This window comes from Synchiropus splendidus, chromosome 5, assembly GCF_027744825.2.
Source record: "Synchiropus splendidus isolate RoL2022-P1 chromosome 5, RoL_Sspl_1.0, whole genome shotgun sequence".
In the NCBI taxonomy this organism is placed as follows: domain Eukaryota; kingdom Metazoa; phylum Chordata; class Actinopteri; order Syngnathiformes; family Callionymidae; genus Synchiropus; species Synchiropus splendidus.
Window position 1 is genome coordinate 13,096,563 of NC_071338.1, and position 12,260 is coordinate 13,108,822.

General features: G+C 39.7%; 1 protein-coding gene across 1 annotated transcript in view; it reads right to left on the reverse strand.

The window, feature by feature from the left end:
• The window catches only part of uacab (uveal autoantigen with coiled-coil domains and ankyrin repeats b), a 35,211-nt gene that overhangs the window by 17,312 nt on the left and 5,639 nt on the right, over positions 1-12,260 (reverse strand). The gene's annotated exons all lie outside the window — the stretch shown is intronic.

A 12,260-nucleotide genomic window follows, 5' to 3' on the forward strand; every position in this document is an offset into this window, starting at 1 on the left:
GAGGTCGGGCTGCAGTCATCACTTTCAAGGAGAGCACTTCCAACACACTGAAGAAAAGGACCTTGTTTTTATGCACAATATGGGAACTGTAGATTTTAGATACATGGCATATAAATTACGGTATTAAATTGTATGTTTGCAGTCAAAATATGTCAATAACAAATCAGAGGGGCTGAAATATGGCTGCTAACTCGGGACAGACATGCAGCAATCTAACACACACCATCTTTGGGTGAATAGTTTACAGTCTGAATCTGAATCTTAAAATCAGATCGACCTGTGCATCAGTTGTTGTTTTTTTCCAGAACTCCAGTTTGATAGTTGTTCTGTTCATCAGGCAAGATTCAGACAATATAGCTTCTAGCTGAGGTAACACTATCTCTACATGTTGTTCAAAGAATGCACAGAATCTCATTCCTAAATTTGCTATTTTACTTGCATAAATAAATTAAGAAACTTGTTGCAGCTCCACACTACAGGATGATAATGGTGGTGAACCTCCACGCTGATGTGCTGATTGTGGACCTCAGTAGTTAAAGTCCCACCTGTTACACAGTCATACACACCTTCGCCCCCGAACACAGACTATAGACACACACCTTCTAACAAACTCAGATGTGGTCACCCAACTTTAACTGATATTTAATGGATTAAAACTCTTAAATAAATTTCACTTACCCCTCACTAAACAAGTCCTTGAATTTAGAAACATTTGTCATCACCGACAACTGCTAACTGCCTCTCTCTTCCCATAACAGGACACCAAAAATGTGCATGTTCACAAGGATGAAATCATCAGCTAGAATACCACGCTGTAAAAGAGACTAGACTAAGGTTAACACCGCAACCTGCCGTTCATGCCAGACAGCATGAAAGTGACACTGTTGTCCAGGGATCAGACTGCAGTTAATGATGTGGTTTAGTGAGATTCTAGCCCCGGCAATTATCCAACATATGAAATTACATACTAATAATTCAACTTGTCAAAGTTTGAAATTCAGTTTGTGAACAAATGCTTACCAAAACAAATGGACTGAGGATACACACGTTGCTGATGATTATCCCAAATGCATTTGGTCTCAGAGATATTCTTCATTTAAATGAAATTCTTCATTTAAATCTATATAATTCAATTCACAAAGCCTCGATTTTGATCAGTTACAACACTAATTTTGTTAGAACATGGATGAATGGATGAGGTTCTCAGAGAACGAGTGCTGTGCGTGGCTACAACACCAGCAGTGAGATCACACAGCTGACAGATCTCATCCAGATTTTATTTGGGTGGATAGATAGCTCAGCTGAAGCCATCCAGAACAGTAAGATCTTTGTGCCTTGCTCTTTAGAAATTGTGGCAATGAGCTGTTTTGTTTTTGTTTTTTTGTCGCTCACTGTTTTATGATAAACATTGTAGCAGCTCGCTGGCAGGTCAGGAAGGTTGGAGACCACTGCTCATGCAGACACAAGTATTCTGGTCCTGGCCTCTGCGGTATTTGACAAGGTACGGAGTATGCTCCTTGGTTGCCACAGCAAAGTGGGAAACGGTGAGCAGAGCAGAGCTGGAGTAGTAAGCACCCGACAACGTGTAGGGTTAATGACATTTTACGAGCTAGACATTTATGGCACCCCCTGAGGGAAAACAAGAGAAAACAAAATGGATGTTGAAGGCTTTCAGTTGAAAGCCATCATGCAGTGAGGCTGGAGTCAAACATCTTTGCACTCTGGTGTAATCACCAATGCAACAGGTTCCTGATATAAGCTGCACACTATTTATATATCAAAGCGACAAGCAGACTCATCGGTGTAGCATTTTGCACCTTCAGCAAAGTGGGCACAAATGCAGACATTCTCAAAATAAATGAAACTTCCAGATTTGGACTCAGTGGGTTAGCAATAGGGATGATCGATCAGGATTTTTGCTGCCGATCACCCATACCGATCACATGGATTGACAATGACTTTGTAATGAAAATGGTGAGACCTTCTGTGTACATGATGTGAAAAAAATGAATCATTAAATCATTTTAATTGAGACACATTTTCATATGCCTCTTCAAGGAGGAAACAAAATCAAAAAACCTTGCAGAATGCAGCAACTATTCTGTCAAAAGAACAACTGAAAACACTTAATTCAATGTGAAATGTCGCAGTTTGGTGAATGTCTTGACACTCTGCCATGTCAGTGAAATATTTACATACTGGCCAATTGTAGCAGGACTCTGAGACAGAGAGCACTGCATTTATGTTTCCACTCCGGACATTTTCAGAAGTTTCAGATTCAGGTGGCTAACTAACATTTTTTTTTTTTTTACATATTCCAACAGGGGGAAAAAAAATACGTACTCAACAATAAGTTAGGTAAGTTCACAATCCTGTGGTTTACTTATCCTTTAAACTGATAAACTGCTAAAATGTGGATGTTGCCATATTGCAATAGTGTGAGATTGAGACCGCCATTGACTTGCTCGCCTGCATGTTGGTGGTATGCACTGATCTTCAAGTGTACGATAATAATGCACATTGAGCCCATTCCACATGGCATATTGCGTTTCACACATTTTTCTTCCATTTGGAGAATGAGGCTGGGAAGAGTAGCAGAGGCCAACCGGCACCTGTTCCACCGACAACTGAGGACTGCTACAATGACTGGCCTGCCGATAGGTCAATATGGGGACTTTTTTCTGTTTTCAATTTTGAGAATAGTCCTATACTGTTAAGTACTGATGTTACTGAGGGATGTTCAGACTGTAATCTGTGTTGTTTAATAAAGATTTTTACAATTATAAACACAATTCTTTTGATTTCATTTATTCCATAATCAGTGTCTTACAAGAAATTATTTTCTACTAGCAAATTAAAAAAATTAAAACAAAATAAATACAACACAAAGGGGAAAAAAGATTTAAACTGTTTTTGTGGGCATAGAAGATTATTAGGGAAAGACAGAAGAAAAAACAAACACAACAAAGATACATATCTTTATAGATTATTCGTGCTTCACTTCTGACAAAGCAACAGCCTAAATGTCTTGATGATGTAAAACAAGCACACTGTGGTTTCACTCTTGATTCAAAAAGGTTATGAAATCAGTGTCTTGCGCTTTACGGAATGGAATGGAATGGAAGTGAATTGAAACTTACCACAGTCAGCACTTGAGTTGTGTCAGCTGATCAGACTGCTGAGGTGAGTACTTTGTGGAGCGGCCCTCTAGTGGTGGGTATTAAAATGACAGTGGAAGACACCTACAGGCTTTAAGACCCAACAAAGTCATTTTGAAGGACAAGGACAAATAAATTCAATGAAGTTCCTACAAGTAGGAATAGAGTGAGGACCTTAATGAACACACATAGCTAAAGTAATAATAATTAATTAGAAATGGAAGGATTTTGGAGGAAAACGGGCATGTGAAAAGCAAGAGCTGCATTACAATTTCACTTTTCATAGGAAACATTGGATTAGTTCCATGATGAGAATTTTTCAATTCACTTCACAGTCATAATTTCTTCTAAGCTGCAGTCATGCTCATATTCGGCTCAATATGCGTGAAATTTTTATGATTACATTTTTCCTCCAGAGACAGACATAAAGTAGTTTGATGATTTTCCAAGTAATGTTTTAAGCTGTTAATACACAGAGCAGTGTATCATGGAGAGAAAATGGCTGGTTTTTATTTATGTCCTTGACAATTTGCAAGTCAAACATGACATGGAGCAGGTCTCTGGCTGGTAATTAGACTGCTGACAATGGCAGAGTGACAGAGAGAAAGCCGGCATTAAGCTTAACCAGAGCAACAATTTACGCCTACTGTGCCGTTAAAAATGGTTTTGGTTCCTACACAATACACACAAGTCTACACAGCTGTTGTTGTGCAGTATAACGGTTGATGTGAGATTCAGAGGACAAATCACACTCACTATTTCCATCATCAGCCCGCCACTACACCATCATAAATACAAATAAAGATCAAGGTTTCAGGTCATACATCTGGGCCTGTTTGAAGAAACCGGTCAACCAAACCATGAGAAAACTGGATGTGCAGGTTGTCCAACTCTGAGTTTTCAGTTTCAGAACGGGGGTGAATGGTTATGCTTATCAACCTTGAGTCACAGCTGATACATGTTCAGCTCGTGCATGAGGAGATCACAAGTTCATATCAATGGAATGCAGATTACACAGTTCACCATAGCACTACATCAAAGCAAAGAGTCCTCCCTCCTACTTCTCCACAGTGGTGTTGGAAGCATTAATAACCGTTTACACAGACAATGAAGCATAAAAGAAAGAGCCAATGCTGGTGTTAACTAGAGAGAGAGAGAGAAAAGTTTCATCTTCAGTGTTAGAGCGCACCCAACACAGACTTGTCCAACTGAAAAGAAATGTAGAAGTACAGACAGTGCATAATTGAATTTCAAGCAAGTGTGAAGTTATTAAACCAGTCCTCATCAAACAGCATTTATAGACACATTTAGACACATTCATCAAAGTAGCAGTAATGAATGCGACTTGAACACTATAAACGTGTGTGTAGTGGTGTCAGTGCTGTTGACCAGCAACGGCCCTAACCGAAACACAATCTTTAACTTCCAACAGGGTTAAAAAGTTGGACAATCAAATGTTTTAAGAGTGAAGGCAATGGGCCAATAACAGTTTGTCTACATAGCCTTTTCCCTATTGGTCAGTTCTTCCTCTCGACTGCAAGCAGTATATGATGCGGAAGATCTGAGTATTCACAACCATTCTGAAAGGCAAAGTAACACATCAAACAGCTTCTCAAAACGGACAGATATAACACATCCACTCGGGGTGATGATCATCCTCTCCAGAAGGGGATCTCTGCATAGCATCTGCACTTCAACTTCGGGGATTCATGCGGGAAACCTGCTCATACGTCGCCCCAGTAACTGACACAGGCATACGCCAGGCTTTGAGGTAGGATTTTGAAACAGGGTGTCCAAAGGCCCCGCCCAGAGCATACGACCTTGCACCAATCCATTCCCCCCCTTCATGCCAAAACAAACGCCAAAATACTCCTAAGATTAAAAAACTGTGAGTTAGTTTTGTAAACGACTATTTAAGTATGGTATAACATACAGTATAAGTATGGAACTGATCTGCGGTTTCCTCTGTCATCAGCGTCAACAGCACACTTCCTTGACACGAGGGTGACGACTCGCGAGATGTGCATAACCGTAAGATACCGCCAGTAACCAAACATGCCGCCCGCGATGGCCAAGCTACAGCTGCAAAAGGGTTGAAAATCTGCAAAATTTAAATCATATTCAGTGAAATTACCAGGCGGAAACACCCTTTTCATGGAAACCAGTGTGATGACACTATGAGTATGGCATTATACCAGCACTCATAATCCGACATTTAGGACGTCCTGCTGAGAAAAAGTGGGCATCCATTATTTCATGTTCAGGGCGTCCACATGATGGCCAAATGCCCCCTGAACTAAAAGTCTGGCATACTCTGAACCGCTGAAGTGTTTTCTTACTTCTGTGGAAACTCAAACTCGCTTTTCACTTAACCGCATTTCCAACACTTTCCAGACAACAGACACAAAAAATCTGTTCAAATAAGGGATGCACAAAATATTCTGCACAGGACGACCACTGATGATGACAGTGGACTATATCACTGGGCATATGACGGTAGCGTGACCACTAACCAGCGGAGCAAGAGAACTGACAGAGATGACATGACAATAGTGACATTTTACATTTTATTTCATAACTATATATACTGTATATATATTGTGTGACACACAATACTTCCAGCCCATTGTAAGGTACTTTACTTACGCCAGTACAGAAAATTAGACGCCCCTACTTTTGGGTAGAACTTTCAAGAGACGGTGTGATTTTCCTCCCCTTTTTCCACAGTAACTTCAATGAACGTTGTCAGAATTCACCAATTAAAATCATCCAAGCACTTGCTATTTGTAGAGAAGTGTGTGCTTCATTCCCTGATAACTGACCTTTATGATAAGAAGAACAGAAAAAGGAAAATGGAAAGAAAAAGGAAAGATCAAAAGTTCCACCTTTAAGAGATACTATCTGGTGCGCGCAGGGTCAGTTCAAAGTTATAAAACTATTAAGACTAAAATGGTAGAGTAGAATCTAGCTCGGGAAGTTGGAAAATGTCATTTTAAGAAAGTTGCACCACTTGTATAACAGGGCAGTTGTTCCACCTCAGATGAACTTGTTTTTGCACTTTATTGGTGCGACGTTTCATTTCATGGCCATTTACAGCTCTTCTTCCAGGAGATAGTACACATAAATACAAGATGACAGTCCAGGCTTTTATATGTCCTTTGTTGGTGTGGTTTTCAGATTGTGTGGCAGACTGGTCTTTTATGACATGCATGTAACTGTGTATGTGACTATCATATGTAACCTTTAAACATTAGTTTCAGTTGTTACACACACACACACACACACACACACACACACACACACACACACACACACACACACCCTTTTTAAATTGTATATGAATAAATGTACTTGTCTTACCCTGGTTGGCTTTATACCACAAAGGTTACCCATCCAAATGCAGGAACAGAGTACCAAATTCCTTCCAAAAACAAGGGAACAGCCAAAGCTTTTCCTACAAGCATTTATGTTTGTCGTCTACTTCCTGTTCTGGTCCATGATGGAAATTATCAAAACAGACACTTGGTTTTGGGAATTCAGTATCACAGCATATTTTTTTTCACCCAATTATCATACTCTTACAGAAGGCGGTTGTTGGAAGTTAACAGCTTGCACTTCACTGAGTTTATTGGTGGCCATCATCAACAGTGTGATTTCATATCAGAAAAGAAGAGCAGCTAGAGCACTGTTTTCTGACTCAATTTGAAATGGCTACATATGCAAAAAAATGCATTCAAATGTATCACTTTCTTACACTTTAGACAAGACTGTCCTCAGTCCCTTCTCTGTCCTCAGTAGTCATCATCCCAAACTGCTTGAAACTCCTGATCAACACTATGGAGTCCCTGATACACATTCTGATCAAGCTCTCTACCTCAAGTTACATTGTGATCTACAGTTATGGTCGAAAGGAACAATACAAAGTCAAGTGTTCATTTGTCACTGTACAGACTGACATGTTCCCAGGGAAACCTGCAGACACTGACTGCTGTCAAAGCAAAGAAAAGAACAGGTAGAGTTGAAAAGGCAAGTTTGGACCTGCTCTTACTCGTCTGGTTCCTCTCTTCATATATACACGCTGAGTTTCGTTCAAACGTAATTAACGCTTTCTTTATTCTCAGCAGCATAACTGCTGCAGTAGCTTACGATGTTTTTCTTTTCATTTTTAATGGAGTTTACAGTCTTTGGCACCAAAATATCCATTGGATGCTTACTCATCTCCTTCATTTTTATGTGATCAATAATATGCCTGAAACAACTGGATATTTTTTGGACAGTTTTTATGATTAAATGAATAATTATTGTACACCACTTTCTCACTTCTAAGCCCTTCACCTCCCCACACACATTCCTGGTCACACCTGGGCGTGAGCACTTGCAGGCCAAATGAGCATCTTGACTAGTATTTGTCTCCAAGTAGCAGCATGCCCTCTGAGGTTTAGGAGCAGGGCAGATCTGTGATGTTCACCCTAATATCTCATGTCATCATTTTCTTAAAGAAGAGCTGTAGACTGCAGTCTCCTGCTTTTTAATACTCTCCTCTCCATAAAAAAAGCAGAACAAATGAAAATAGAGCTAATGTAAAACACTTTCTCTCTCAGTAGTGCCCATTATCGTCTCATGTAATGCTCTTGAGATTCATTGAAAACAGCCACAGCCACACAACAGCCATTAATTTATAAAAATGCTAAGGCATTAAATAACTTTTTTCATTATCACTTCAGATCACTTATTTTTTTGTTCGGCTATAAAATAAATTGATATTAATTGATACCTCCGTATCATGAAATGTTATGACATTTATGACGTCAAACAGAGCTATAATAAAAACATTAACTCAAATTATTAATAACGAAATAATCTCTATGAAATTACAGTTAAAATATCTAAGATAATGTTGCCTTCATAAAGACAGGGGAAACCAACTAGTCAATCAGGAAGAACCAGGATCAACAGTTGTCCCATTGTGAGTCGATCCCTAGCAGTCATCTTAACTGCCTGTCCCAGCGACCTATTCTACATGATGCAGAGCTATGTTGTTGCACTGAGGGTTGAGGTGAATTCGCTGCAGTCTTATTCCACAGCAATAATCCAGAAATGAAAATGTCAATTCCTTTTCTGAGTCCTCAGACGTCACCCAAACACACGCGCAGTCATTAAGACAGCATCTGTGAATAGCTCTTAACTTGACTTCAGACCTTCACAGCAGAGTGATGTGTGTTCCTGGGTCAAACTGTGACGTAAAAATATCATATCACAGAGCTAACAGAGCTTTATTTACAATCGTGGAGCATCAAGGTTTTCCTTATTGTTTCATAGCTGGCTCAAGACTAAATGATGCATTACATTAAGCGCGCCCCCAAAATGTAAAATTGTAAAATAAAATGATACAGCTGAAGATAAACTGAAGGGGAAAGGGGGAAAATTAATTAAATTAAGACTGTTTAATCTGAAACTAATAATAATAATGTCCCTGTGTGTGTTTGAGTTTGACAATGTGTTCTAAATTGTCTTAATACAAAACAAGTGCATGTGCAATAATATGTTGTGTCTGTTGTGTTCAACTTGAATCAGGAGAGCACTGGGAGCTGCATTCACACAATGATATACAGTTCATTTTATTTTTTTATTGTCTGTGGCTGTATCAGTTCGGTGTGTGTGTCTTTGGCAAATAATTTATAGAAAGCCGTTTGAGAAGTGCGTTGGATGACAAAACGAACCGGTAGACATCACCAGTCTAGAAACATGAGAGGTCGATGCCCAGTTAAAAAGGTTGGCGACCACTGCATGAACACAGAAAAGCTTTTGCTTTTCCTCACTCATGAGACCACACTGGTTCAAACATGCTTAGCCTTGTGGGAGTCTGCCTTGTGGGTGCTTACTCAGCAACAAGGGAAAATGAAGATTCCTCACAGTTTTCAGTGCATAGCACATGTATTTAAAATTCCAAGATAGGTATTTGATCAAATATTATTGCAAAAATTTGAGTTTTTTTGTAAGTGAACCACAGATACCAAAACCTTGACAACTGAATATTTGGGACTTTATTTTGGTAAACATTTATCAGGGACTAGCAATATATTTTATGTATAATAAATCGATAGCCACATTAATAAATGTAAAAAAAATGAAAAATGCCAATATTTCTTAGTTAAATAATTTATATGCACTTATCCAAATTTTTTAAGCCTTTAGCTCTTGAAATTTTTATTTTTATAATTAACAAGAAATAAGAAAAGCCAAGAGTCAGTGTCTCGGAAAACGACAGCATAACAGGTGATAGGTCTGTGGACAGCTGAGGTGTAGTGAAAGCCAAGGTTGCTCTTTATTTGGAAATCAAGGTGCCAGGAAGAGGAACCCCCTGGCATTAGATGCTTTATCTGAGACTTAATGGGCACCGAGCTGCTAAAATGTGCTCACTTGTTACGCGCTGTTTGTTTCAGTTCACAATAATCCATCACTAACGCTAATATTTATTATATTTTTTTGCTACAAAGCAGAGACCCTCCATGAGATCATGGGAAGTTTGTGAATTGGGGCGGGATGACATCTAACGGTGGTTTTGAAGTTAACAGAATTTTGCTGTGAGGCATATGTTTTGCTCTTCATCTACCCGCCTTTACCGTTAAGGGTTGCAGACTCCTTAAACTATCTTGCATATACTCCCAAGCCATGTATGGAGCTATAATCCCCTCAACACATACACACGGCATCATCGATAAATGTCAAGTTTCCTTCCCAAAAGAAGCACAAGAGCGCGGTAAAAACACCTGTGTGTTTTAATTGTGACTTGAGTCTTAAAATCAACATGGCTGACATTCATTCATTTGAAAATGATTCGCTTATCACATGATGTGTTCATGAAACGCTTGCTGATACACAGCAATGTTCTCAGGCACAGGGTGACATAGCAACGGGATTAAAGGCGGCATCCAGACACTAATCCGGAAATTAATGAACGACAACAACACTGCCTCCTGGTTGGCATCAGACTTCTGTAGATGTCTTGCCTGCACACTTGATAATAAACAATGAAGCACCGACACACCCTGAACTCAAGCACAGGGTTGTCAGACAAAAGGTGGGGGGGCGGTCGGATACAGTACAGAGTTTGTTCCACATCAGCACAATCTTTATGGTGCTGAACCTGAGCACATCTATGTGCCTGAGTCATCTGCAGTCCTCCCAAATTCGGGTCACCAAGAACTCTCTCACATCCAGCTTGCTGCACTAATACACTGCATCAGACCAGCATGCAAACAGTCACAAACACCAACAGACTCCCAGAGAATAACACTGTCCACTCATCACTTCCCACAGAAGACTTGAACAATACCATAATGCAGCACACACATTCTCCTGGGTGTGTTAACCCCCCCAAGTCCGTTGCTGACCGCCCAGCATGGGAACACAGACACCGACATGCTGAGATGACCTCACGTCTGCCCCCATGGAGCCAGACGTTAATCCTAAAACCACAGAGCGTCACGCTTGCATCAACTCTATAGTAAGCTCAACATCCCGCTAAAAACAATCTTCTGCTCATCCATGTCCAGCTGCTCTCACATTGAACATGATCTTACGGAAAAACAGTCAACCAAAAAAATGATTTTGCTCAAATTTTTATATCATCATCATGTCATATCATTATATCAAAATACTATTCCTGCAACACCAAAAACAGGACTGGTCAACTGTAGGAGCAACACTCGATGCTGTGGCGCAATTCCTGGTTTAGACGCGCGTGTCTGAAGAAGGTTATTGCTTGGATTCATGACAAACAATCTTACGTGATTGTTTGTCAACAAGGCTAGTCTGACTGCTTTTGATTATAGTCTGAGAGATTACTAGCTACTTGACCCAATGAAGTAACTTTGAGCATCAGGCTCTTCAAGTCCCAGTGTCCAATGGTTAACAAGGGGCACAACCAGGTTCACAAGAGTGACTTAATGGGTTCAAGGTAAAATCAGCCAGGCCTCACTTTCCTTTTTTTTAATGACGCATCACTGCCTTCTGATTCTTGCTCAGTATTCATGATTTCTCGTTATAGTTTAGTTATAGTTTCAGCAGTACAGTTTTTCATTTATTAACTGACACTCGGCTAGTTGGGCAAGCAAATTGCAGAAAATGCATTCGTTTAAAAAGGCTCCAGAAAGGGGTGGGCAATATTTATTACTTTAAATAACTGTTTTGGATTTGATCACTATCTTGCATGATTATATTCTAGTTTGAGGAATTTCAAGACAAAACTTAAACATTCTATGCCTCTGCTTCAGAACAACAATGATTATTTATTTCTTTGCATCTTGGAGTGCATTTATTTGGTTCTTCATTTAGTTTTAGCCACAAAACGAAGCAAAGTTTGATATTCTACAAGTGTCAAAGTTTTGAAGTGAGACATGACGTTAGCCGTTAGCTCTTTGACATCACGGTTCTGACAAGGACCACTCCATCATTTTGTCTGGAAGGTGTATGGTCAAGTTAGAGGCGCATCAGATTTAAAAACAGCTGGAAGTTGCGTGTGTGACCGGCTTCTTCACTGTGAATGTGAGTCGGAAGAGGAGCACTGCACACCACGGCAGCACTGCTTTGACTGTGAATCAGGTGAGACTGGATCATTTCCCACGGCACACCTTATGGTCTCTCATGGCATGCTGCAGTGAAGCGGCACACCGGTTGAAAAACATTGCACCAGATGACAATAAAGTTAAACTCTGTTGACAATAGTAGTGGTGGGCGATATGACGATATATATCGTATATACAATAAAAAAAATGTCTACCATGTTGTTTAAAATCTTTCGTCTTTCTATCGCCATTTCAAAAATTCAAGTGAATTTGCAGTGTAGTTAAGGATATTATTCCCGCAAAGATGATTCTTGTATCCTATATGCCATGGACTCTCTGTTTCTCCCTCAGCAAAACTCGGCTGCTTTATGTTAGCCACCGTTTTACTAAACTGTGATCAGTCTATAATGTCACGTCCATAATGCTCTCCAAGTTTGCTGCGTCAGACAGCTAACAATTGTAGTGTTTGTTTGTTTTTTATTTGTTTAGTTTTTTACAGCACAGATGTTCTTCTTACTGGATACACCATATCTCC